Source organism: Homalodisca vitripennis, chromosome 3, assembly GCF_021130785.1.
Source record: "Homalodisca vitripennis isolate AUS2020 chromosome 3, UT_GWSS_2.1, whole genome shotgun sequence".
Taxonomy (NCBI): domain Eukaryota; kingdom Metazoa; phylum Arthropoda; class Insecta; order Hemiptera; family Cicadellidae; genus Homalodisca; species Homalodisca vitripennis.
Window position 1 is genome coordinate 113621824 of NC_060209.1, and position 26958 is coordinate 113648781.

Here is a 26958-nt window from a genome sequence, read left to right on the forward strand (position 1 = left end):
CATCATCAATCACAGGGATTCCATTTTCTTCATTGTACAATGTAAAACTGATATCGATATCGTTTTTTTTTTTTTTCACAATATAAAATTCTTTATTCCGAGTGATGGGATAAATATTTTTTAGGTTGACAGGATATAATTACATTACAAATTTAGATGAAAATAATAGCGTCCTATTGAGTAACATTTTCACATTTTGCTACTCCTTTAATCCATTTTAAATATTTTTTGAAACGTTTATGACAGTAACAAATGTTTAGCCACCTCGTGTGAATACACAGAGCGTGGACACGTGAACCAACATATGGGGCTATCGAGCCAAAGAGCACGGAACGAATTGGGTCAGGCTCGATTTACTGCAGTGACTGATGAGGCGTGTCATTTTTACTCCGGTGAACGCCTCCCTTCAATAATTGACCCCAATACACCTCTAGCGCTTCCCATCCATCCGCACTCTCAACGTGATACACAACTTCAATAATTAAACACAATACACCTCTAGCGCTTTCCATCCATCCGCACTCTCGACGTGATACACAACTTCAATAATTAAACACAATTTACCTCTAGCGCCTCTCATCCATCCACACTCTCAACGTGATACACATCTTCAATAATTAAACACAATACACCTCTAGCGTCTTCCATCCATCCGCGCTCTCGACGTGATACACAACTTCAATAATTAAACACAATACACCTCTAGCGCTTTCCATCCATCCGCACTCTCGACGTGATACACAACTTCAATAATTAAACACAATTTACCTCTAGCGCCTCTCATCCATCCACACTCTCAACGTGATACACATCTTCAATAATTAAACACAATACACCTCTAGCGTCTTCCATCCATCCGCGCTCTCGACGTGATACACAACTTCAATAATTAAACACAATACACCTCTAGCGCCTCCCATCCATCCGCACTCTCTCCGTGATACACAACTTCAATAATTAAACACAATTCACCTGTAGCGCCTCCCATCCATCCGCACTCTCTCCGTGATACACAACTTCAATAATTAAACACAATTCACCTGTAGCGCCTCCCATCCATCCGCACTCTCTCCGTGATACACAACTTCAATAATTAAACACAATACACCTGTAGCGCCTCCCATCCATCCGCACTCTCGACGTGATACACAACTTCAATAATTAAACACAATTCACCTCTAGCGCGTCTCATCCATCCGCACTCTCAACGTGATACACATCTTCAATAATTAAACACAATACACATCAGCGTCTTCCATCCATCCGCGCTCTCGACGTGATACACAACTTCAATAATTAAACACAATACACCTCTAGCGCCTCCCATCCATCCGCACTCTCTCCGTGATACACAACTTTAATAATTAAACACAATACACCTGTAGCGCCTCCCATCCATCCGCACTCTCGACGTGATACACAACTTCAATAATTAAACACAATTCACCTCTAGCGCGTCTCATCCATCCACACTCTCAACGTGATACACATCTTCAATAATTAAACACAATACACATCTAGCGTCTTCCATCCATCCGCGCTCTCGACGTGATACACAACTTCAATAATTAAACACAATACACCTCTAGCGCCTCCCATCCATCCGCACTCTCTCCGTGATACACAACTTCAAAAGTTAAAGAAGAATAGCAGTTATTTTCGAAAATCAAAAATCAATACAGAATTTTGACTATTGTTGGAAGTACTAGGTTGTAGAACTTCCAAGACCTCGTAATTTAGACTCTTATGTGTCCTTATAAATACTAAGTACAGTTGCAAGCAAATAACTCCATTAAGATTGCTTAGCTTTAATATTATAATCTCACTCCTTTATAAGAAGACAATGGAAGGTATATACGTTCGTACCTCAGTTGTCAAGTATAACTCTTTATCGTATGATTAGTAGCGTTAACGTCGGTCTTAAAGAATACAATGTGTGTTAAGCTGTTCAATGAAACAAGTAAACTGATTTATACCTAAGATAGTTTCTTAACCACATAAATTATAGAAAAGTACGGTTAACTTGTATGAAACAGTCATAGAGAATATTAGGTATTTATCCTAACAAACGACAAGATATGATTCCAATAAACCTTAATACAACACACGGTATAGTTAGATCAATAACTAATAAATAAAAATAACACTGTATGATAAACAAGTTAGGTTATCAAGGGTCTCATTATACATTATAATTAGAGCTGGCTGTACCCAATAAGAACGGTGTGTAACTTTGTACACTTGTAGGACTTTAAATTTAGTCCTAGAATTATGTGAAAGATAATCATTTGAAAGATATGATTCAAACGCATCCAAATAATTGTATATGTTTTAGTGGGTATCCAGGAAAGAAAATTATTATTATCCCACAGCCGTATTAACCACTAGAAGTGGACACTGAAACAACACGGGCAAATTTTGTCACAAAGTATAATCTCTTATCATTGGATTACGCAAGAAGACACTTTAACACTTCATTTTCCTTTAAACCCCATTCATTACTATAAACTCTTGTATTTACTTGTCTAATACTAAAATGTTATGCACATTAAGAAAAACTAAAAATTGTTTAGATGCGTATAATTGTATTTTTCAAATAAGTCACCTCCTATTCTATGACCAAAAATAAGGACGTACCAGAGTCAGCAGTTTAATACTATTTACGGGTAAAACCCAATGGCGTTTAACAACCGGTCAATTTTGACGTTGTAGAGTTGAACATACTTACAATTGCTACTAATTTTCTAATTCAATAGTTTTCTTTATTGGAAATAAACTGTAATACATAGGTAGGACGTTTAATTCCCGAAAGAGGCACTGATACAAAGTTATTGTATATTATGTTTGAAACTAATAACGCAACTTTAAAGGGCTCGTATCTGCGAGCGAGTACTATCTCTAGGACAACGTATTTTTGCTAAAATGTAATGGAAAAAGGTCCTCGGGGGAGCGTACAGGGCGATCAGTCTCTGACAATAAATGAAGCTGATCCAATTTGTAACGCGGCCTGGCCCTCCGCTCTCGCATAACATCCGTGAACCCGCTCGTCTGCCTGTAATCTGTCTGAAACATTAATGTCCTAATGTGTTTACACTTTGATACCTCTTTCTGTTTAATGCCTCATCAATACTATGGAAAAAGGGTACATTAGTAATTCAAGTAAGTGAATAGTGTTGAACAAGCTCTCGCAGATATTTTGAGTATAGCATGGGATCGACCCAACTGTTGTATGAATCGTACAGGTGGTATTTGGAGCATAAATACTACATAAAACTATTTTACAATCAGTGACTTACTTATCTCCATTATTAATACAATCTGTACAGAATTAATAAAAATATTTAATACAAAAGTGAAACTAGTTGAAGACATACACATGATTTGTATATATAAACTATGAAAGGAACAATTTAAATTTAAATGCTGCATATTTATTAGAATCAAGTAATTTTATTGCAGAAAACATAAAGCCATTGCTTTAAAAATAGACGTACTAAAAAGTAAGGTTTTTTGTTTACTTATTTGTTTTGACACGATATATATATATATATATATATATATATATATATATATATATATATATATATATGGTTTCAGGTATCATTTCGTGACCAACCAAAGGTAAACCAAAGTCTGATATTAAAACTTTCAGCAACTCAATAATTACCCGAATAATTTTGTTTTTTTTGGCATTTTGATTTTTAAATTAAGTATATTATATTTACGGCGTGTTGAAATAGTTAGAAATTGGCATATACTTTTATAACTTAAATGCCTAGTTACAAAACAGTTTTAGAAAATTTCTTTTTGAAATGGTAGCTTCCTAAAAATATCTTGAATATAATAAAAAAGTAACTTTTATTAAGACAATTTTTCTAAAGCGCACTATCTCCCTTATTTAGCAACCGGTTTTCTTAAACTCAGTATCATTGATTTAAATTAAATTGAATTATATAACTAAAATGTCAAATTGTGACTTTTATTATATGTCATCTTTAGTATATTTACACTTACAGATTTCAGGAAGGTTCATATATATATGCATATATATATATATATATATATATAAATATATATATATATATATATATATATAAAATACGAAAATCCCTGAATAGTATATTCTTTATTTCTTTCAGACTTTATAAAAGCTTATTACAGTGTCATAAACTGTACAATTAACTTACGCATCCAGACAAAATTTCTTTGTGGGTCATTATAATGCTAAATAAATGTTGATGCACCTATAGTAATAACCGAAACAAATCATGTCTTCATTAGGGAAAAATCAATTTTTCACGACACCAAAGGAAGGCTGAAGGCTCGGAGCGAGGCGAGCAAGGATACAAACATGACAACAGACATTTGTAGGATGAATGTGTTCGCAGTTTGTTGCATGTCAGAGGCAGGCTGAGTTTAACAAACCATAAACTGAGCTGCTCTGCTCCTTCGTTCTCTCCTCAAATATTGCTGTGTTCATTATGGTGATGGCATGTAATACATATGCGCTGTCATGGATATTATCTTCCATATTATTGCTAACGTTTATCAGGATTGACAACATCTTGATAACGAGTATTCATTGAGTTTGTTTAATTAGCATAAACAATTATCTATGCGGAGGTCTCTAAAATGTTTCTAAATATCAGGATTTCCGATACTTGTATTAGTAAATATAAACCTTTGGTATTCTTTTGACTTTTACATAAATATATACATGTTAAATATCGGGGTAATAAAAAATCACCGCTTTCAGACATCCGTAGATTATTCTATTCATTCTAAAGTGAACAGATACCAAACATTTAGTAATATTTGTGTTTATACCACTAAATACTCTTTTTATACCTAAATCTCTATCTAAATGTTTAAGGTAAAAAGAGATTTTGGATATTTCTAGAAGATGATACTCATAAATAATAAACTCACAGTCACAGATAGATTGTCAAAAATTCTGCCAGGAAATAGAATGTATTTGCCAATAAGTGGCCAATCTCTGCTGGTCACTTTTAAATTTTACAAGTGACTGGTATTGTGACTTACAATGGGTAAAATCGAACAGTTAAAATTGTAAAGTTTGTACTTATCTTACCAGCTAAACGGAACAATTCTTTCAGTCAGTATTCTTTCACTGATAAACATAATCCCGAAATAAGTTTGAAAGGAGCACCAGAAAGAAGTCTCACTGCTCTCTTATGTGAAAACAAAACATCCGTATCAATTCCCCACGGTAACAGGCCATACAGTGGCACACCTTGGAAGAACGTCTAAGAAGAAACTCTAAAGGCGGAATGATACAGGTAACAAACTGTTTCGTTGTTCTGAATAAATGCAACAGACAGGGTCTTATAATTTTCTTGTTATAATTTAGACGAAAACAATTAGCAGAGATCCAAGGCTCAAATTCCTATGCAATCTAACATATGTCATATTAAAACTTCAATCCATTTACCCCAACGACATAAAACAATGAATGATACAGCGGGACGTAGGTAGTTAAAGTGCTCGATACCGTTCAATCTATCCTTAATTGCTTGTTTTATCAACGCTATCCTTTTGTTCTGTAACAATTCAATTCGTTATTGTCATTTCATACAATCTTATTACAGACTTGAGGAAAACAAAAGCAGAAATTGGAATAAGAATCTAAACATTTTTAACAACAGTTATATTTAATCCCAATGTAAACATATTATCGCATTTAAAATTGTAAATAGATGAGATATATACCGATATTTTGATAATGTCACTAACATGTATAGTCTGGGTCAAGATTTAATTTGCACTGTATAAGCACACAACTTAGTTTCTCTTGAAATCAATGGAGAATTCTTTCCTATGAAAGAAGAAAAAATGAGACAAGTAGATATATTGGAGGCTCAATTTTAAATAATTATTTAAGTTGCTGTACTCTAGATTAAGTGTATTAATACTATTATTAAATTATATCACAGGCCACAATACTAGTAATAGTGGTCAGTAAATTCCGAAAAAAGTTATTGTTAATTATACTTTGGAAATTATTGATGGAATAAATTATTATTATTATTTAAAAAATAATAAAAAATAAATTGGCTTTAAAGGTTTGCATATTGTTAGCTGATGTTGTATTTAGCATTTATTTGAGTGTATTGTGATTTTTTAAGTAGATCAAGCTAACTAAAATATGATGTAAGAAGGAAATGATCATTTCATATATTTAATTCTTTCATTGCCCTCGAATTTCGGTATCCACCAAAACTAAGCATAGCTGCCGATCGATTTCTTTCTTAGGAAACTCAAGTTGTGTGCTTGAACAATGTAAGTTGATTCTCGGGTCTTTTACTGTTAATTTTATTGTTACGTAGAAAATCTGTAGTTAATACAATAAATTAACTATGAATTTAAAAAATAGCGGCTCTAGATTAATCTAGGCTTAAATAAATATTGGCGTTTGACATTTATATTGGCGTTTGACATTTAAGGTAACATTGCGAAGCATGTATCTAGGTTCTTTTTCCTATAATTGACACGGATTCATATTAAAGTTTATATTACTGTCACAACACAATTTCCAATATTAAAACAAGAAATTAACTTTAATCTTTGACACACGTTTTGATTGTGAAAACAAGATAGTGGAAAGTTATGATGCATTTCACGGAGATTTCCACCGGGAAGCAATATTAAGCAGATCAGTTCTGACAGCAGAAACATGAGTAAAGGATCTTCACTTCACGGTTTGTTAAACTTTATTTTCCTCTTACGTGTAATATAAACCTCGCTCTTATATCACAAGAAAATATTCGCTAAAAATTATATAACTTACTGATTCTATTTATAAATATTATTACGATCCGACGCGTTATAAGGTACATCCTTGTTGCCGATTATATTTATTTGTGTTTAGAAAATATTTTCAATCAAATAGTTAAATGTTATTTAGAGCTTATGAATTTCATCCTATTCCATTATAAATTTTGAAACTTGTATATTGAAATTATATCACTAAGTGTAACTAACGAAAATTTTGTCATATATCTTGTTATTATTGTTATTTTATTAACTCTTTTCTTGGTAATATACAGTGAGAGTGTGACAATCTCGAGAGTTGTACCATTTAGTATTATGTATGTAAATGAAAACATGCTAAGTAAATGGATAATATTATGGCCGTTGTGTTGTAAAGATACACGTTTGTAATACTACGTTTTAAAACTAAAGCCACGTTTGTCGTACATACCGCACAAATTTTATTTTTTAACTTAAATTTAACTCAATGAGTTGTGTGTGATCACGTGAGAGAAAGAATGGCCTCGAGTGATACATCTACCAAAGGGTAATAAAGTCCAGGTCCGACGTCACTATTGCAGACTTGATCTATCTATCATACGTACATGTGGAGTCTTCTCAATTGTATAGTCTGGTACAATCTCATTTACGCTATAGATGATATTTTGAAACATATATTTATTATCATTTTAGTTTATCTGAACGTAAGATTGTGGGATGTAAAAACTAGATAATACAAGTTGGAATAACTGGACGATCTAGCAGTTGTGAGCTCTGTTTACACAGCAAATCTGAGAAACTAGTTGACCGAGTCTATTAAAATGGAAACACCAGTTGTTGCAGCCACCAGGATTGTTTATACAGAGTACTGTAATGTTTATCCACCGACTACAACGTTTTCGCACATGAGAATCCTCAGAGTAGTAATGTACTTTGGGACAATCTTGCACTAATTGATCTACAACGAAAGTAAAGCAAGCATTACTGTATCCTGCATCGTGCTTTGTCTACAATCACATAAAACCGCAGGTACTGCAACATGAACGTAACCATGCAACTGTAAAGCTTATTTAAATTCTATAACGATATCGAATCAAGTTTAGGTTAATTACCAACACAGGTAACCACACTACGAATGGACTAATAGAATTCATTTTTCTCTTCTTTGCTTCCAATAAGATAGATCCAACCATGATGTGCAGATAAAGATTTCATGACATTTTCACTGTAATAGTTAATCTTTTGTTATTTCGTATTGCCTTCAATTACTAGGCAGACATTTTTAAAACTAATTCAACGCAGTCAACGTGTAGGAGATGCTGGCTGGTATGTTGACATAAAAATTATGGTTCAATACAATAAAATATAAAATTGAAAATTGTATTATGATAATTTATTTAATGAAATCTACAAATACTCTCTTTGTTAGCATTCAGGACAATTGGATGAATAGAGGGGTAATTTTCACGAAACAAACCACGTGAGAAATAATATACTGTACAGGCAGGAAGCGATTCACATGAAGACCATCAAGTTCCTGGTAAGCCCGAAACTGCTCCACTGAGACTGGAATGTTTTATTGTTCTCGGCGAATTTACTTTTCATGATTCATTACATTGTTGTAAGAGCTCCACTCTCGCCAAAATCCCCCCAAGATTTGATCCCGCTGCCCTACACTCTAAATAATTCATACGCAGCAAAGATGAGCCTCTTTCTCTCGCCGAATCGCCATATTTTCCTAATACTTTCCTTAAACAATTTATGAACGAGCACTCGGCTCCACACTTGGTTTCAACGAGAAATCTAACCTGCAATCTGCTTGAATATTTAATGTTTGGTAAACTGGTTAACTAGGTACTTTGAGCAAATAAGAACAGTAAAATCTGTCAAAAGATGGTTATAAAAACTGTAATGGATTGTAAATTTAATTTACTTTTTGTACCTTGAATTGAATTGTACCAAAAGTATTACGAGCCATTGTACCACCTTTCGTTATTACTTTTGGTTAGATAAACGCGTTTCTTTGCGACCACTGAAAATGTTTTTTAGAATAATATTGCAATGCTTAAATCTATTATAACACTTGTGTCGTATAATGTCTATACAGGTTTATGTAGTATGATTTTTCATTAAAGATTTTGAATATTTAATATTTTTATCCTTTATTGTAGTATCATTCATCTGTAAACATCTCTCATTCATCCCATCAACGAAATGCCATTAGACAAATGAGGTATTACGGTACAGCAGTGTTCGTAACTGGAAAGGTGAATTGTGGACTGACCCCTGCCTCTACATCACATATTGATATTTGTAAGTCCTGAGAGCCGCATTTGTAAACAGATTTTTATTTCAGATTTGTTCAAAACTTCCTTTTTGGGTTATCTTGGTTGAGTTCATCAAGCAACCAAATCCAATAAGGGGTAAATAATCTGAGAATTTCTGTTGATGAAAATTATAGTTTAGGCTGTTTCTGAAATGTTTCTCTGTTTAGCTGTTTAACAGTTGCTTATAAAATATAATTTAAAATTTCACAATTAATCTTTAAAGTGTTAATCAAAGGTAGCAAAAGCAAAAATTTCAACTAATTTATTTGAGTATTTTCAGTTTCTTAAACAATTGTACTGTTTTAATTCCCAACAACTTAATAATAATGAGTGCTGTACTGAAAATCAACTACAATATCACAATTGTCAGTCCGCACACAATTTTCATTTTATTACCACTTATGGGATAATCGCCGAATTAAAAAAACACCTCTGTATAGTCTATTGGATTATTAAACTCATTGAACTACAGTACAAATGCTCTGGCATTATTTGTAATAAATTATGTAACCTCAGTCATCATTCAGTAACGATTGTGGCCAGAAATGTATCTTATCAGTTAATTATGTATAAGCTACAATTCATTGCAAAAGAACTCTTATACTATTAAATAAAAACCATTGACACTACACAGATACATTAATACCTCTCCTCTGAGATGCGGGATGAGAAATGTCTTAGGGATTACACAAAGAAAAGTTGGAATCCATGATATTTTATAGATACATATCAAAAATATTTCCTCTCCAACGTCATGGCTTAAACCATTGCGTTTTAAGTTAGACTGATTAACTAGATCTGGAGATGGAGTTATTTTTCAGTTATATCATACAATCTTGGGACTCCATGTAAAAAGAGGTGTATATGAAATGATACACATTGGAAAAAAACAGAGAGTATCAGTAATCATATTTATGCTGGTTACGCTGTCTTATGAACATATTAGTGATAAACTAACGAATCACTCGAATTCACACTATGAATTTGTGATATAGACCAAATACAAAAGACCAAAGGCGAATCATCCACTCTCAAAACTTACATTCATAATATCATTTTTTTAAATAAGGCGCTTCTCTACCATAGGAGGTTACGATATTGAGTTTGTCCCCAGTCTTTCACATTCTTTTGTTCGTGTAACATGTCTTAAACTTTGCTCTTGTTTATATGCAGCGATATTGTTTGGAGTCATATTCTCGGCATTCTAGACTTACAGTTACATGTAGGTTTTCTGACGAACAAAGTTTTCTGTTGATAAGTTAGAATTTGGCGAGTTCATTGCTATATATTTTTTTATGAATGCTAGTTTTTATTACATTTATAACAAGGGTTACAAAAATCTAGCATGTCTTTTGGTGTTTTGAAACATGAAGAAGAGGGTAGATTCCAATTCTCGAAACGTAGTATTCTGTTTTAGTAACATATAACACCAGCTAATATTCGGGTGCATATTATTCTTTCAAAACATTTAGATAACACATTTTTAAAGACTGTAAATTCTACAATAAGATTGGAGTATTTTTACAATTTAAGTTTTATGTTGAGAGATATGTATAATTATAGTGTGAATGGTAAAAAATTAGGATTTAAAACATCTTTCTCTAATGTGTGTAACAATAATCACAAATCAAGCTGTACACTATGTGAACGACACGAAGGTAACGATCCCAATGGCAGGAAATGTATCTGAGCTGTCGGGCGGGATGACGTGTGTGAGCTCCGTACTCTCATATCTCACAGTATGTACGTCACAGGTAAGAGAGACATATGGCGGTTCTCCTGTGTGTGTGATGGCAGTTCACCTGGAATTTATTAATATTTACCATAACATATTTGGCCATAACGCCGCTCTGATGGTCATGTGTCAACAACACGTTTGTGAATGAGACAAATGATTTACTTTTACGATTCAAAATGTTCACTTCCCCTGTCATACAAGGGTGTACACAAAAATGTTACGAAATTTAGTATATCGTTTACACTTTTACTATTATTTCACAATTGATTCATACCAAAGGCTTAAAATTTTAATTTTTATATGCTAAGATAACAAAATTTATTACTCTGACAGTCTTAATATTATGAACAGGCGTTGTAAAACTTCTTCCTCTAGACTGTTTAAGAAATGTGTTTGCGATCAACCATAAAGATCCCTCACTTAGGTAGTCAGATTATTTTTGTTATTCAAAGATGGAATATCTTAGGCAAATAGCATTTGTATAACCCAAAATATTTCATGTAAATTTGACCGATCTTAACAATAGCACATTAAAGAATTTAAATTAATGACCTACGATAAAATTAAAGGAATTCTTAATCCTGGCTAACTGTGTAATTTTTGTTTTTTATTTATACCTTTTGTTTATTTAAAATGTATTTTATAATATAACTTATTGTTGAATAAGTTTGTTCAGTCACATCTTGAAATGAGAGCAAGAACTTTAGTGAACACATTTTCTAACTTAGTCTTGATCCTTACTTGTAGGGCACACGTAAAGAAAAAATTTTAATATATGTTATTGTTCAAGGATTAATCTTAATACTTTATATTTTTATGGATATATATTTAAAATTTATTTTTTAATCGTACAAAAAATGTATCTTCCAAAACCACATTTGATGTCAACACTTAATGTACTCATTAATTAATTAAATAATTAATAAAGCTCATTTCAGTTTTACTTACCTTTTTTTGAACAAAATTACCTTTAATTAAGCCGGTATTAAAAAGATAATTAATTCATGACGGCTTGCTTGATTCTTTACAAAGAACATAGTACATAGGCTACATGATTAAATAGAGGTAAATACGTATTGCTGGGAAGCACGAATGCTGGTATTGCAGAACAGTCTATTATATTCAGCGCATTGCCCCTCCTCAATACTCGGGACATCTCAATACGGGGATTATCATATCAGCACAATGGAATATAGGCGTGGGCCACCTGGCAGATCTTAATATTATGCTAAGCGGATATTCAATGAGGAACGCTGACTCAACGCTGGGTCCTCCGGCACAGTTCATCAATGATCACCATCGTTTAATGACATCTTTAGAACGTTTCGAATCCTTAATTACCACAGTGTTTAATACCGAGCTGAAAAATACAATGAAATATGCATACGTAAGTGCTTTGTCGATATTATGCAATAATTACACATTCAGGTATTGCATATTGCCATTCAACAAAGTAACTTCTTTACATGTATTACTGTCACGTGACACATTGCGATATGGTCGTACCCACTATATTTACAAAATGGTTTGTACTGGGATTTTATCGTTGCCATCATAGTTACTTTTTAAATTAGTTTAAAGATATTAGATTTTTTTAATTTTCACTTTTTGATCTGTTAAATCAAAAACTTCAACTTCGTCTCTAGGACCTTTCTAACAAGAGCTATCGCAAAGACGAACGAACAACGACACGGTCTTAAGAAGGATCTTTATAATTGCTGCCCAGTTAAAGAAAGACCGATATGGAGTTAAGGTTTGCGCATTTTGGGCCCTACGAGCTTCATGCTGAGGGACGCTGCGGGGTTCAGGTGTTTCCCCCAACTACATTTACTGGTGTGATTTAGTGATATATCTATCCACCCATGTTAGAGAGCCCAATGGGATCCCTGCTTGACGGCAAAATGTTTTTACTTTGGTGAAAACCGGTCGTATTTTAAATTTAGCTCTTAAACAACCTCTGAACTCAAATAATAGAAATATAGAATAATACCCCGTTGAGGCCTAGATCCTTCAGGTGTAATGAATAAAAATATAATAAGATGTTGGAAATAGTGAATTTCTGCTAATCATCGTAACATAAATATTGGGATTATTTGGAACATCTCGTGTTTGGAACAAGGTTGCACGATCGCGGCGTCATGCCAGGTACAGACAGAGGCGTAATGTACGCAGTTTTTAAAACTAGCCCAATCATACATAACATTGGAAGAATGTTTACTAACTGACAATTATTTGGAGATAATAAAAATATAAATTTATAGTAAATGTAACAAATTATTTTTTTAATTTTAAATTACTTAACATTCATGACAAAAACACATTTACAATTAGCAACAAAAAAAAAAAAAAAACTCAAAGTCTATTCATTTGGATACATCAATTGCTGTTATTAATTCCCCAATTCATTATACAAGGATTTCAGAGCACACGTGCAATATCTATAGCATCCAAACAAACCAAACTACACAATTCTTTGCAATAGAAACCCCCTTTTTGACCCCTATAATGGCACTTTTTGAGGGTTTTCTAATGGGAACATACCTCATTTTAAAGATCTATGTACCCTGAGCATTTTAGTGCCAACATCTCAATATTATGTTTATCGTATGTAAAGGTGTGACAAAATGTTTTTAATTTAGGTTTAAACAGTAAATTCTTGTGTCAGCCCATCTAAGACTTAGGCGTACCACCTTTTTTATAATGTTTATTACACACTGTAACAGAGAATGATAATGTTTACTGTATTATGTTGTTTGGTTTATACTTTTTACTGAAACGCACTTATGGCTATAACAGGACAGGAGAAAACACTTTATAATTATAGTCTAGTCTTTAATAATAAATACATTCAAGTAGCGATATGCATTTTTCTGTACTTTAATACTTCTGTACATTTCAAAATATGTTGTATTGTAACAGTTGTGTAAAGTATTTAATAATGGCAACACGTCACTGAAATTTAAACGCAGAAACGCAAGAGAAACGCCATCAGAAAAATCATTTTCACCGCAAGCGAGAAACGAAAGTGGCAATCCTGCCTTAGGTATTCATGAATAACGGCCCTTATGATAATGCAGCATGTACACAAGTATACAGTTAGGCAATGTAATGGTAGCCTGATGTTCCCATAATGTGGAGGAAAATTGCAAATAGCAACAGAAGGAGCGAGACTGGGTACAGATGACGTAAGACGGGGCGAGGCAAGAAGGGAGGCCCGCGGCACTGTGCTATCTAGCGTCGTGTATCATACTCCTGCTACCGGCAGTAATCTACACCTCAATGAGCTCTGTATTACTGACAGACTGAGTAGTTAGTTACTGCCGTGTAGATATGTAGGTATAAGATTTGGTAATATAATAACGAACCATGATGAGTAAATTGAGTACTAGTTTTTCACGCAGCAGCAGCAAAACAATTTTTTTTATATTAACATGTTTAAAGCTTTCGGTCGTTTCAATAAATTCTAATGTTACCTATTTTTATTTCTCGTATAAATAGTATTTTTTCTCACTCATTTTATATCCTAATATGACAAAACAACATGTGATCAAACAGATTTTACACGCCTTCAAACTAGTTTTAAGCAGTAAAAATAAACTCTTGTAATTGAATAACTTGCTGACACTCATAATTAATACAGATATCTCAGTGTACATCGATCCGTTAACAGTGAAACGATGAAAGGTTTTCCACCATTACATCAATCTTAAACCTCAAAGATTTTACGCTTTTATTTATTATTGCAAAATTATGCAAGATTCCTCATTTAAATATATGAGAAATCCTTTTTTAGCTGTTATTTGAGCTTTAAATTAAAATTAAATTGAATATTCAACATTTTGCAAAATTAAAAAATGTTTTTAGTTGACCCCGTATTAATCATATATTTATGATTCTACAAAAATAAAGGCATAACAGAGTTTGAGGTTAAACATTGTTCTGATGAAGCTAATATATATAGGGTCATCAGTACAGCTGGTCCATAGATGTCAGTTACAAAATATGAGGTAAGAATTTCATGAGAGCATATTTAAAATCTAAGCATATTTAAAATTTAAAGTATTACAACAATATTTGTAATTCATGACAAAAGTATATCTGGACTAATTTTCAAAACGAAATATATGTATTTATAACTAATATACACTGGTTTTAAAACAGCCTCAGTATGGAAATATAAGTGATAAAGATTAAGCATATTAAATTATATACCAGACTTGGAAACATTTTAATTAGTCACTGACCTTTGCCTTACAAGACAATTAGTTGTACAAACCTTTTCGTTCACAGTAGACGATTATAAAAAAATAAAATATAAATGGTACAATTATCGGAAATTCTCTCTCAAAGCTGCCAGGTTAACTATGTTAATTAGCAGTCTGAGGAAAGAAGTTACTGATAATGAAGAAGGAATAAGGCAGGGCTACTAAGATTAACCCTGTCCCACCACCCCGTAGCACGTCTTGTAATTGTTTGCCCTCCATAAAGAAGTTACCCTGACATGGAAACCCAATTATCCCCGTTACTGGAGCTCCCTTTTTCTTAATTGATCCCATTACTCGTCCGTGATATACACAGGCTCCTTCGAGAACGGCTGTTTGCAGCTCTGGGAGGATAATCCGATAAACTACAACGTTTTAAGAATAACAAAAAAAAGAGTAAACATTTTATATTACGGTAAAACCAATGTCGCGCATTATTAGATCGTAGGATCTTTGCAAAACAAGCATATCAACGTACCAAACATAACGCAAAGAATATTTTGTCATTTTGTATACATTTATTCATCACTGAATTTGTTTCAATTGCATCAAAGAAGTTATGCATATAGGCTTTTTATATTTTCTAAGTTATAAAGTAAAACTGACAGTCTCCGAAGATATTGCCGTCACTTACCTGCAGTGCACCGCCGAGGTTCAAGCCAATATTGATCACGGAGCCGTGAGATTACTCCATCAGAACCTTCCCTGTGAGATAGTTTCTTAGGTCACAACAACCTGTGGTACGCAACATTTTTATGTTTGCATTCTGCCTTTGAAAAACTCTCAAACGTATTCAAATTTTTGGATGAGCGTAAGCGAAGCGTTATAAGTTTAGTGGCGTTATACGTTATAAGTCTCCCATCTGTCTGTCTATCAGTTACTTCAAGAACTAATTGATATAGACTTGAAATTTTTCATGAAGCTATATATTTATAAAGAGAAATAAGAATTTTATAATGGTGGACGTCTCTAAATGAGATTTGACTGAGCGTTAGCGAAGTCTACTTACTGTCTATAGAATATTTCTAAATATTGAATTTACCTATAGAATTTGACGTGGAGTGGAGTAATTATACCTTGTAATATTTTAAAGAATCGGACGCATTAATTGCGATATACATAACTTAGGCAAAAACAGGTTTGATACAGCCACGTCATCGCCCAGTCAGGGCAGTAAGTTTGTATCTAAGATTAAATTTGTATTTTTAAACTTTATGAAACTACGTACTAGAAAGGACAAGAAAGCTTATCAACAATTTTAGAGTATGCTACTTTACAGGTGTTATGAAGAACAAGGAGTTAAAATTATTTATCACAATGATAGAATAGGAATGGGATAAAGATCAACGTTCTGTTAAAACATGTGGACTGATATAAATTTTTCTTGATGAGTAATTTTATTCAATTCAAAATTGTTAATATATTTATTTAGACTAAAAACCGCATTTTCGATGTTTATTTGAGTTTCAATCAACTTTTAAATCTTATAAAAGCATAGGCTAACTCAACTAACAAAACTAATTACTAACTATTCTGACTGATTTAAAGTGTGTTCTTTTTATTGTTGAATCAAGAGTTACCTTCATAAACTAGTGAAATTAATTGTTTTTGAGCAAACACAGAATAATTATTTTTATTATTAAGTATTATTAAACGTACGTATTTACCAACAATTTGGTAATACACTAGTTTTGTATGACCTTTATATCCAATATAAATCTATCTAGCAAGTATACATAATTTTCGGAAACAAAACTTTTCATAAATGAACTTCTTGATAAAGAAAGCATCACCAAGAAGCACAATATCAAGTTAAAAACTTCTGAATGCAATATTGCCAACGATGAATGGGGATTATTCATTATTGTCCGTTATCGAGGCTGTGTCCGTTCATGGCGTTAATCAGTATTGTAGATAATACTAAAAATATCTGCAACATATTTTAATTTTGTGCAAACATTTTCTGGTTTTCAGTAATATGTACTGTTTATTAGAGTTTTAGATTGTTTCCGGCATATATATATATATATATATATATATATATATATATATATATATATATATATATATATATAGATTGAGTGCCATCATACCGATTTTACTCACTAGGAATTAAAAAGAAATCAAGACATCTCAGTAGGATTCCCTAAAATTATATTATAAAATTTGAACTTTCCTAGAATATTTACAATAACAAACATTAAAGCAAGGTATTTATTCACTTTGGCAAACAACTATACCATATAGAGGTAGTTCTCATTCAGTTGTGCACATCAAATGAGAAAGGTACAGACAATTAAGGCCCATGTTTATTTACAATGCAAACATAAATAACTAAAAAGTTCCGAATAATACATGGCACGCTTTATATGAATGTTATGATGTCATTTTTAAGAATAGGGTGACCATCATTTATATGAATGAATGAATGTTTTAAGTTGTACGTTATGGTACTCTCAACAAGTTTCAACTAGTCCATAAAGGCGAGTTACTGCGTCATTTCAGCTCTGCGTATATCTTGCTTTACATTGTTACTTTAAAAATGTACATATCCTAACTACATTTCTAACAAAAGGAAAATTTAGTCTGAGAATTAGCGAAGCCAATCACACGAGGAGATGAAAGATATTTAATGTCTGTCTAATTGTCAGTCCGCACGCTATCTCGAAAACGAACTGACCTATAGACTTTAAATTTTGCATAAAGCTTCATTTCTGCGTACGCAACAATGAGTTTAATGGTGGTTTATGTCTATTCATTGGGAAAATGGCAATGAGACAACAGCAAAAGAAATAAATTTACTAACAAACTGAATACAATGATGTGAGATTTTATCAGATGATATGTTTATTCACTGTAAAAAGAGAAAAAATTGTGTAAAAAGTCAGTGTTAGAAGTCGGTGAAAAGGTTTTATTTTAGAGCACTCTTGCGTTTTAGTATTCTCTCAATGTCCTCAGGACTTTGTATTGTATAGCAAATGCAATTAAATCTAAATTAACGAACAAAAATGTGAATATATCATGGCAAGATATCTCGAGAAGGATTTCATCCTTGTACGTTGAATTTTGCATGAAAGTGTATTTCTAAATTGATAAGAATGAGGTGTATGTGGTGCATGACCAACTGTGGAATTTTGCCGGAAGTCATTTTTATGACAATTAGTTTTCTGTATGATTGTCTATCTGCTATCTGTCCGCAAGTTATTTCGATAATGAAAAGAACTATAGACTTGAAATTATGCCTATTACGCGAAGCGTGGTGCGTTGTGGCTTACTCATTTTCTTATTTGACGTGAGTGTTCCTTACCTAGTCTATCTTTGAAAATTAATTATTTACAGTAATAAAAAGTTCCATATTTTTGTCTGTAAAAATAAAGAAGCTTTATATATTTTGTATTAACCATACATACAATATAATTGTGCAATAGTATTAATAATATTATACTGGATAATTATACAACAAATAAAAAATAAATTAAGTTTTGGATGGAATGGAAATCGAAAAAGACAGGAATATACTGACCTACAGAATGTTAAGTCAGCCTTATATGATTTATTAGGATTCAGATTTGCTTAGACTACATGATACATAATCAATTACGGTTAAAAAATCCATGTTAGAGTATATTTACTGTGCAACACATAAATATCTGGTTGGAAACGTTTTCCCTCTTACTAAACTCATTTGGCTACCTCTGAAACACTGCTTTAGGCTGGATGACAGCATCGTTTCTTATCATTCAGCACATCTACGAAATTACGCCTGATTTTCGTGACGTCACGAAAAGGTAAAGTAAAGTATTGCTCGAACTGTTACTCAACCGGCAGCTACCGGTCGTGACGCAACAGTAGCTATGGCCCGGAGTGCTACGGGATGTAACATGGTGGCAATCTGCCGCAAATCGAGATGTAATAGAGAGGCACGCCGCGCCGCGGCCGGCGTTGAGGCGGTAATGTGCATACGTGACAGAAAGTGCGAGTTACCTTATATCGCCTTCTATTAGAGACCCTGTCATTACATTGACATCTCCGACAGATGTTTCACTGCTGCTGTGAAAGCGAGCAGACTCCACACACCGGGAGTGTTACATCAATGTGAGCACAAGAGAGAAAATGTAATCGTACTTAAATATTCTATTGATTTCTTGAAATCAATTCATATCATTTCATTGTTGAAATATAAAGAGCTAGGGCGCCAGCTTTGCTCAGGACCGCAATATTTCAATAATTCAACTCATCCTGATTTTCAGGTCTCGTAATAACTCAAACTTTTGATATCTTCTGGTAATCATAGTTCTCCATTTATGGATATCTTAGCATTTTCCCCTCTGATTTGATGTGCCCATTCAGTCTTTTGAGACACGTCTCCCCACTACCCTGAAGCCTCCGGGACCTGAATCTCTCTATCTCATAGTTCATACCGTCCCCAAGCTCATTCCCAATCAGAATCACTAATTCCCAAAAGTCTCCGAGTTTCTTAGCATTTTTGTTTAGATATCTTCCAATTTAAATTAAAAATTAAATATTCAACCTCAAAGTAACCTGTGTCGTAATTCACGATCTCATAAACCAAACACGATTGTCTTCATTTTAGAGAGTTTATATCCTTAGCAATATTCATGAGACCCTTGCACCTTAAAAGATCCCTTGATTCAATTATTGTATAACTGATTGTTCTGATTGTATAGGTATAAAAGTTCAGATTTTAAACTGCTACTGTATTTAAAACAAGGTTACATGGAAAACATAAAATAGCTCTTTAATGATGAACCATCGATATTGTTTTCACGCGATATTCATTTCTTTATGCTGTTTACAAAGAAATTTGTTTTAAGCGTAAATAAAGATACATTTAATATATGTCAGTGATATTATCTATGCAGCTGCATGTTACCTTGCAAATGAACATAATGTTGACTAAGTGAACTTCAGCCTAGTGTTCACCTTTCCATGTCCCATAACAATTGACACTTTATAACTTAGAATATATTTTTTCCTTCTCGTTTATGGACATTACCTAACTTTAACTTTGACTGTGGTGGTTTACGATAACTATAACTGTAATAGTAAATATCCTATTACCATCCCAGAAACCTGCGTATTTTCTGTTAAGAATTTTAATTAACACTAGACTATTTTAGTTACTGCCAGCTTAATTTACATAGAACATGAGCATATAAATTCCATTTTGTCACCGAGGTTCCTTGGATGCTAACCTGTGATGCAATCGTTAACGAAAATGGTATCACGTATGCGCGTACTTGTTCAAAAGTATTGTATATTGTTACAAACAGCATTGTTCTTAACGTCATGTAATTTTAAATCAAATATGTGAATAAAACCTTTCCACACCAGTATAGTAACAAAGCGTACGCCTGCACAATTCGTTGATCTTCAAATTAACTGTTTCCTTAGATTTATAACATTAATATAACGAAGCTATTTTTCTAAAAATAAGTTTGCGTTATGTATAAAATCACGAAAACATGTTATTTATGAATGCTCAAATATAAGCACACAAAATTTAAAATATCTTTACTGTTGTGTTTTATCACAAACTTAAGGACTAAATTGCAACAAAAGGTGTATAAAATCGAGCTGTCCGAGGGAGTACTCTGACTGACGGTGAAATAAGTTTTGGAGTGCACTAAAGTCGAGCACGAGTTAGCACTCAGTTTCGTTGTAAGACTCCAGTAGCAAGCGCTTGTTTCATCTGTCAAGTTGTCTAGTTATGGCACCCGCCCGCCAGTGCCGAGCCGTGGCCAACTTTTGATATACGGTAAAGGCACAGAAAACAACTTTCCTCCAAAGTGCGAAAAGCTTCCCTTATCTTCCAGACGGCCTGTTCTACTAATGGAAAATATATGAAGACCACTCGCGTAAATCGTCAGCTGACACTAGGTTTGATGACCCGGACTTCGTAACATACGGAATATTGATAATTTTTTTATTCACTTAACTTACAATGAACCATTAATATTTTGCCCTCTCAAAGAGTTTATCGATTTTTGATGATAACTTTAAATGGCATAGCAGTCACGGCCGATTGCTTATCTTCGCATTTCACTTTAAGTAGCAGATTGGTACGTTGCAGTAGTAGTAACAGCAGCAAAAACATTGAGACTTATAAATGAAGACGTTATGTCTATAAACAAAGAACAAGTTTATATAATTAACAATGATTTTACAAATAGTTTACATATGAGCGAAGTTGTATAAATAACTATTATATTGAAGCCAAAGAAATGTTAATATCAGTTTTATAACAAAAGTAAAGTCTTCACTTTAAAAATGTGAATATAAAAAACTAAGTCTAATATTAAGCTATTATTAAACTGAATAAATAATACAGTTATTTCTGTAATTTACTTTAACTTTTCAACTTTCAGTCAATGCTGATTTTTTATGCAACGCCCTGTATTTTATTTGTATTCTTGATATAAAACGTTATTTCAAGATTCCTTTAACCTGGAGCTCTATATGTCACCATTTTTGTCGTGTTTAACATTGAGAAACACCTTTTTATTATTCACAAATAATATTTGTTTTGATAATTAAGTTGGTCTATATGGTGATTGTTATTACCTTATAATGTAGATCTAAACAATCACCTAGTGCATAATTCAATGTTCAATGTACAGTATTACAGAGTTGGGTTATAACAATTAATGAAATGTGTAAGACTTAATTTTGTTTCCCAGTGATAAAACCCGTTGTACACCACACAAAGCCAAAGTGTCTGTAGGCGCTTACTTGTATTTCCGACCTCACATTCATTTTATTATTTTTAAATATTAACTTTTCTAAACGGTTGTGTTTTCCGTTTTTTTTTAAAACAAAGTTACAAATATCTTTAGATAAATCGAAATTTGCCAAATATGAAAATGGACATTTATTCAAAAAGGTGTTTTCTCAATATTTGAGAAATGTTTGAGATAAACTCCATGAGAAATGTCAACACTGGTGTAAAATGCAAAGAATATAAAAGTATAAATATAATGTTGTATAAAGAATTATAGTAAAATACAAGATGTTCCATAAGAAGAACAACCACCATAACACCATATTATGAAATGGCAATAGTTTAAAAAAGTTTTAAATACGTCTATTTACATGTTCCCTAAAACAATGGAAGTTACGTCTTTTAATGCGTCAGTTTATATTTTTCGAGATTATGCCCCACTTAAAAAGGCCACTCTGAATATTTATTGAAACCTTATTTTACACGATTGTGACGAATAAAGAAAATGTTATTGCAACAAATCCTGATAATAATTTTATGATTAGATTTTTAAACTTTATTCAATTTTTGACCATTTATTTTTACGCAAGAATGTAAATTATATTTATATCTATACGTTTGGAAATTAAGCAAATCTCCCTTTTAATTTTTATGCAGATGCGTTACTCCCAAATAATACAGTATTTTATTTTCTTGTCGTGAGAAACTTTATACAATATAAGCTATTTAATGAACATTAAAGTTTATTGCTCCAAAAAATTAATAAAACTAAATCATTATTCTATATTTATTGCAAAAAATTGTAGCTGTTGTTCTACTAAATACCTTATGTTTTTTTAAGTACCTTATACATTTCTCATCCATGTTCCCTTGTATCTAAAAGAAAATTCGCCAATAATGAATAGACTGCTCAAGTAGCTGTAATATTCGAGAGGATGTTGTCAGGAAGGAGACGAGCGACAGACGTATGACAGAGTAGACAGCTGATAATCCTGGTGGCATGATGATGGATACCGGGATATACGAGCCAATGTTGGGGAGACGCTCTGTTAATGCGGTCCTGTCGACAGAGTGTTAAATATCCTACCAGGTTACAATCATTTACTGATGAGGTCACCATCTAAATATACTATGATATTTTTTGACAGTACATTTATAGTTTGTTGTGTTTCATTGTATACTGTAAGTAATAAAATATATTTTGATATAATTACATTTTAAGACATGAATACTTATACTTTTATGCCTCTCCATAATACAATGAACCTATTTACCTCAAAAATGGGCTATAAATGAAAATGGTGTATTCAGTCATCATGTAACTTACGGAGAAATCACAGCGACGGGGAGTGTGTCCCACTGGAACTTTCATGCAAGCTGAAGATACACACCAGAATGCTCTATTATATTTTTGATAAAAGATAGTAAAGGCATAAAATATCCATTAATTATGCTATGTTGTTCTTTTAAATAAAAAATAAATAATATTAAAATAACTCTTACAATAGTGTCATTAAATAGGTTGTAAACGATAATATTACAATTTTAATTTTGCTAGCTTATTTATATATAGTTTTGGGCCTCATTAAAAGTATGATTATACAATTTTTATAATTTAATGATTCAAGATATACAGTACAAAATGTAATACTTAAACGAAAGCCGTGTATTTGAAAAGTATAAGCTATATTTTTACACAATACCGCAAAAGCATTCAAGAACTGACCATAAAATATGAAAACAGTCGTTTACTCTATTTGGAAACAAAGGTAAACGAACTGCGAAAGAGAGGGACGGTTCGTTAGCAATTTATTCATTAGGGTATATTGCGTTTGGGGAGGTACGTGGGGGTGTGGTTGGATGGTGAGAGGGAGGGGGGCACACATAGGCCGGCTCTGTGCACGCACTTATAAAGTATCTCAACTCACTGTATTGCCTTTAATTTTAGTCCAGAGAGCGTTTGTGGTCCTTTTATGGGAATTGGAAAGCGTATTTTTACATTTCCGGCGCAGAATGGGAACCCATTTAATCTGGAATGGACTAGGTCCAAAGCTTTATGCTGTTTGAGGTGATTTCGCTTTCATCCGAACTTTGGTTTATTATACATTTTTTATTATGGGTGCATTTGCATTTTCGATGAGACAAGCCAAAAACAGTCAAAAAATTCTCATGAGTTAATATAATTGAAATGCTTCACTGTACATTCTACTAAATGCACGTAAAAATACAGTAGCTAACAGTTGTAAGCTATGAATGACAATAGGGTATTATGTTTTGTGGCTTAAGGGGAGGCATAGTAATGTATTGACGTATAACAGGAGTAAACCGTTTATCTGAATAATTTTCTTTTGCCATAAAACACTTTACGACGTACATCATATACTAACCTAAGTTGTTTTGTCTAGTTATTGCTATGTAATCTTTTTAACAATGTACAGTTACAGGCTTATCCCGTGCACATAACTTTGTAGTTCTATCATAGAACCATAAAATAAATAAATGTGGAATTTTGTTTAGAATTTTCAATCATCGTGCCAGAGGAGCATACGAATCTGATCGCTTCCATGTCCTGGATGGTAATTGTTGCATAAAGAAACGTAATTTTAGTTTATCATTACATTGATCTCCTTCTTTAGAACTGGGACTAATAAATTAATTCTCTGATTTAGTTATGGGTCTAACGCAGTTTCATTACAGCTCAGGTGGCTACTATTTAAGTAGGCAGAGGCCAAGTTGTATAAATGAGTTGTTTGATAAAATCACAGATCTTCTTTGGAGTCCTATAGGTCAATAACAAAATGGACAGTTTTCATTTGTCATGTGAAAATCATAGCAACCATAGCACTGGTTATAGTAAGCTAAACTATTTTGCTCAATATACTTTCCAGATATGTTCCATTCGTAGTTAACTTAACAGATTAAAACTGACGTTGTATAACGTTTAAATATTTACATAATTTAATTACATACATAAATTTGTGTTATTCAAAAGCTGCAATCAAGAAGTATTATAGTTTTAATTGGTAAAATGTATACAAATATAATTTTGTCACCTTATAAATAGTTTAACTATTGCTACTACTTTAAGACTTTCTGTTTATTTTATATAGTTAATAATAAACTACATGAGCACTTTAACACGAAATTTATGTTTTTGTTGATGCTAGAAAATTTGAGTTACAAAATATTCATTTCCCTCAGTCACAGTCAGAATACTGGTAAGATCAAATACAATCTACTATATAGTTGCGAATATTCTTACATTATTGTTAAAAACAATATACACACTACGTTTTATTATTATTTAATATTACGATACCTAATTTTTAATAGTTGAACAATATCATATTCATAACATTCCAAACATTCATAATTGCTTTATTGTTTTTTGTATGTATTCAAAGCAAAACAACATATTTTTATATGAAATTCAATACAGTAGTTTATATATATTTGTTTTAAAGCAAGCAAGAGAAGTACGAAAAAGAACTATAAATAGGATGATGTATACATCCATGAATATTCATAATTTTATTTAGTTTGTTTTGGATCGCTATAGAGGTAATACAGTGACAACTAAGCTATAAATAAGAAAAAGTATTTTTTATATATTATAAGATTTTCCAACAAATTTATTGAGTAGACGCAATTTACAATAACATGTTTTATAATCCAACAAAAACTTACTTTTGTGTATTTGTTTCTATTATTTGATAAAGATACTAGCTTATTAAAAAGAATTATTAAAAATCACTTATATGATGTGTTCTTTGTATACAGATGGATAATAAAACTTAAATATATATGATAAAGACCTACGTACTGTAATTTAAATCATATTATCCGTAAGTGAAGCAGGAGAACGAACTCCTTAAAGTTAAAGTATATTTACTTACAAGTACATACTACTATGGTTTTAAGACTATATTTGACGAGTTTCGTTTCACTACGGTTCACGGCATATACTCACATTAAAGCTGTTTTTTATAAATGTAATATTTGTATATAGTTATCTGCAATATATTTGGTCTTTGTTACTTTAAGGTTTGAATTCAATTTGTAATACTACAATGCAATCTTTGTAGGTACCGTACCAAAACCAAGGTATCACTGAACGATATTGATCAAAATTAAACTTATCTTTGTATTCTGTGCAAAGTTAGAAGCTTAATTTAATTGCTTTTGTCCAAGATGTAACACAAACAGTGTGAATGTGGACTATTGTAACCGGCTTAAGTTAGTGGGCTTAAAGTAGCGTTTTCTTGTTTACGTTTTTTTAATTATAATGATGAAAAATTTATTTCACATATTTTTTGTGTTATACGATTAAATGAAATAACATAATAATTATGTAACCCGTGTAAAATATATAGCAATAAGATTGTAATTGAAAGAAACCTAAATTACGTGATAGTAGTTTGATTTAATGTATAATTTATATATAGTTGCATATCCAATTATACGTTTGAATTACAGATCGAATGATGGTTTGAATGAATATTCATTCGAAAACGAGTACTTAAATTGATATAAAATATTTTATTATCTGCTCATATCAAATAATAAAATTATATAATTTGACTGCATTATACATATCAGTAACGTAGGATGATAAAACACTAACATTATTCAAACTTACCCTTTATTTCCAAGCGACAACTCTCCAGAGCACACTAACACTAATAACGTCACTGACCCCCACGCGATAAATGTCCGATTGTTGATCAGTCAATCTAGGGAGCGCGACCCACGCGTGACCATGAAGTACACCCTTTACTCCCGAGTTGCCGACCGGAGCTCCCGGAGCCGACTGACGCTCGGAGCGAGGCTGAGACAGAGCGGCTCCAGCCGCGAGGTGCGCGCGCATCTCCACCCCCCCTGATTTAAACTAAATAGTAATAGATTAGCTGGATATTTTCAATTGGTGGACCCATTTACAGCTACATCCAGTCATTATGGTCGGGACGGTGATTTCAGCCTCCCCCCTGGATATTTTTGTGGTTTGCATAAGTGCCAAGTGTATCTATTAGGTGTAGTGGAAGAATTCAATGGATGTAAACCAAAGCATCACGTTTATTACCTTTGGTTTAAAAAAAAAACATAAATGTATGCAGTTTT

General features: G+C 32.5%; 1 protein-coding gene across 2 annotated transcripts in view; it reads right to left on the bottom strand.

The window, feature by feature from the left end:
* Positions 1–26664, bottom strand: part of LOC124357329 (netrin receptor UNC5C-like) — an 89750-nt gene extending 63086 nt beyond the window's left edge. For both annotated transcript variants that reach the window (XM_046809017.1, XM_046809016.1), the window contains exon 1: positions 26480–26664. The gene's annotated coding sequence lies outside the window, so the exon portion shown is untranslated. The remainder of the gene's footprint in view (positions 1–26479) is intronic.
* Positions 26665–26958: the final 294 nt, after the last annotated feature.